We start from the raw sequence: 3,675 nt of genomic DNA, 5'->3' as shown, positions 1-3,675 counted from the left end.
ATATCTATGATGAAAATTACCGGCCTCTCTCATCTTTTTAAGTGGGAGAACTTGCACTATTGGTGGCTGACTAAATACTTTTTTGCCCCACTGTATCAGAATACTATAAAGCTGTGCTCTAGATAACATGAAACAGTCAGCGACGTATCTGACATTCTCAAGTCACACAGGTAACTTTTCGTGTAGGGTAACCTGCTCAAAGCCTCCATAGATGCCAAACGCTGTATATTGAAGTAAAAAATCTCTTAATATATAACAAACTAAGCTAATAATGGGTTAAGACTTTTATGGTTCTGTTTTAAGTAAGATCATCATCAGATCTTCAGTTTAGGTATTATTTATCCAGTTTTTATACTTGCACCACTTGTGTGCAGGATGTATTACATCTTTGAATTGAGAGGGTGAGGCACCCTTGCTACTTTGGAGAGTAAATTAGGTGTATAATTGCATCAGGTGTGTATGGAGGGAATGAATGTTGTTTACTCAACACAACTGATATATTTATTACTTAGAAACATTACTTTTGTATCTCTGCTTCTTTCTGTGTGTCTGCTTTTGTCTCCCTGAACCACAGTCAGCCTGGGCAGATGGCTGTTCACATTGAGCCATGTTTTACTGGAAGTTTCGTCCTGTTAAAAGAAAGATTTTTCTCTCCACTGTCGCTACAAGCATGCTCGGTGTGAGGGATTGCCTTCAAATCAATGAGTCGATGCAATCAACTGGTTTTTCTTACAAAGAAAACTTTGAACCAATCTGACGGTATGATCTGGTTGAATTGTAAAGTGTGTTGAGATTAAATGTGTTGTGAATTGGCGCTATATAAATGAACTAAATTTAAAACTGAATTATTAAAATAAAAACAAATATACATTTTAAACAGATGGAGAAGAGAGAATCTTTAGAGAGATATTACATCTTACAGCAGATAGAAATCTACAAAATGTAGCTACAAATCCACTTGATTATCATAATGCAGACTTTTAGGGTATTTGAATCAGCTTCAGAAACAATTGGTAAACCTGTGTTCAGTCTTCTAGGTTTATATATTTAACCTGATAATAAGAAATAACTTTTTATTGCTCTTCAAAAATAAATTACTAATCCTTACACAACATATACACACATACAAAATTTTCCCACAGTATATATATATATACACATTAATTTGGCATGTATTGTATTATTAGACATTGCACAAAAAGTTAGAAACACATTTATCATTACTGCCAGGAGGTAGACAAGCTCATATTCTTCTCTTATGGAAGGATTAAAAAACAATTAAATATGGATTTAAGAGCAATAATTTTTGTATGAGAAGGGATATATAGAAATACATATAGTCATATTTTTAATATCCTGTTCCAAGATCCTGCTATCTTCATCCAGTAATGTGCTTCTTGTCACATTCAGTCAGGCTAAAATTTGATTTTTAATAAGTAACTGAAAAGGAGATCTATTGTGTTATTCACAGACTAAAGCATGATTAAACACATTTTTCAAAGAACAAGATATATAAATTGTTCCGGTTCTCATTTAATCTGATTTAAAAAACTTAATATTTACTATATAGGCACACTGTAGGTCATCTTTCATTGTGTGCTCAAAGTAGACAAAATTTCACAGGTGGTTAGTGTCTTTCTCTGTTGGTCATAAAAATAACTCAACTTCTTAACCAAATTCTACAAGGGAGTAGAGAAGAAAAAAGTACTGAAGAAAGCCAAACACTGAGCAATAAAAAAGTAAATGTTACCAAACAGAAGGCTATAGCTGCCTGTTAGATATATAAATCCAATATAATTTTAGCTGGTAATTTACATGTTATGTTATTACAATATGTAACTTTATAACTTTTCCAATATGCCAATTCCTTAACTGACTCAAGTGACTCTATTGCATATAAATTATCCTTGAGAAAAATATTTCATTCTTTGTTTAATTTGCAAAACTGACTTCTGTTCAGATAGCCTTATGCATGAATTATTGATATGAATATATATGAAAAAGAACCAGAATGCATCGAATTTTGAAAAATATGAAGCAAAAGAGGATTTATTATGCAGTACAGTTAAAGGTATAGAGGAGGATTTTTTTGTGAATTTTTGAAAAGACCCGCCCTGTCCACTTTAAAAAGAAAAATGCACATGCACAACCCGGTACCCGCTCCCTAGAGGGAACACTTATTAAATGCGTGCCAGAACATGCATGAGCCCATTTCTCCTTGTGCACGCTCTGCCTAAATGTTGCTGTTTGCAACGCTCATACAAGCTTACTTTCCAAAAGATGATTTGCTATTTTTCCACTATGTCAGACTCACCACTTTTAAGTGAAAATGGGGACGAGTACATAGGACGGTCTTACGTAAACATGTCACCAGGATGATTGACAATTAGGAGGACATCTTATTTTGACGATCCACCTGGAAAATGAACGTCCTCCACTATACCTTTAAGCTAAGTAGCATAACTGTACAATAACTTGGCATTTGCATGGATTAATAATTCTTGTACTGGCAATATTTTCTGAAAAAAATATTGACAAACAGACCCATTTTACTAGTAAATCTGTGCACAAACTTAACAAGAGAGCAGTTAAAAAAAAACTTACAAATGAGATCATTATTGTTGAGCCTCACAGATAAAATGTTCTTATGGCCTTGAGCATGTTTCATTATGCACAGGTTTTTAACAATCTCCCATTCCTACAAAGCATAAAATGTTGCTGAATATCCACTCCTCTCAGTGAGAATATCTGCAAGGGGTCTGTTTGCTTCCAAAGAATTTGGAGACCAAAAATATTTTTAAAACAGCACAGAAGAAATCTTTTGTATTATAAAGGGACACGCTTCTGCACCAAAGCATAACAAACACAGGGTTTTATTGTCTGTGTACAAAAGCTGCTATGAGACAGAAACATCTGAAAATAAACAAAAACGTTTATGATGAGACTCCAGAAATCCTGAGAGTTCATCTCAGCAAACATTTTCAAGACCAAGGTGATGATTTATTTCCTTAATTGAACATGTTTAGGGAAGAGTTTAAAGTTTCTAAAATAATGCATTCCTCAAGTGGCTTAAAGCAAGACGTGTGTGAATAGGAGTAATAATATATTAAACTGTGGCAAAAAACAATATTGTGGACTTAACTGGTGAGGGGTGGGGTCAAGAGAAGAGAGATTGGGAACACTATTGAGCATTGATACTTAATTACTCAAATAAGGGATAATTTAGGATAAGATAAGACAACATAAGATAAGATAGTGGAGAAATTCCCTTGTCACATTGACTCAATAGTGAAAAGAAGGTACCAAAAGGGGGAAAAGGTATATGGGGTATAAACAGTATATGCAGTGTGTCCACAAACACACACACGCACACACATACTTGTTCTGCCTTCGTAGTGAGGACCATGTGATGACTTCCAATGATTTTTGGTCATTTTCAACCCTTTCTATGATCTAACCCTAAAACTAACCCTAAATGTAACCATTACCAATGCATACCTCACCCTAATCATTTAACACCTTAGCCCTAAACCTAACCATTAGCAAAATAGCATGTGAGGACCTCACTTTGCAACAACTGGTCCTCACTCTGACGGCTAGACAGGTACACACACACACACACACACACATATATACATATATATATATATATATATATATATATATATATATATA

General features: G+C 34.1%; 1 protein-coding gene across 2 annotated transcripts in view; it reads right to left on the bottom strand.

Annotated features, from left to right (window-relative positions):
- cntnap2 (contactin associated protein-like 2) overlaps positions 1-3,675 on the bottom strand; it is a 219,357-nt gene that overhangs the window by 162,062 nt on the left and 53,620 nt on the right. The gene's annotated exons all lie outside the window — the stretch shown is intronic.

The sequence above is a fragment of the Cyprinodon variegatus genome, unplaced genomic scaffold (assembly GCF_000732505.1).
Source record: "Cyprinodon variegatus isolate N-32 unplaced genomic scaffold, C_variegatus-1.0 Scaffold372, whole genome shotgun sequence".
Lineage (NCBI taxonomy): Eukaryota > Metazoa > Chordata > Actinopteri > Cyprinodontiformes > Cyprinodontidae > Cyprinodon > Cyprinodon variegatus.
The sequence above is the reverse complement of the archived record's forward strand: the minus strand, read 5'-3'. Positions and strand labels throughout refer to the sequence as shown.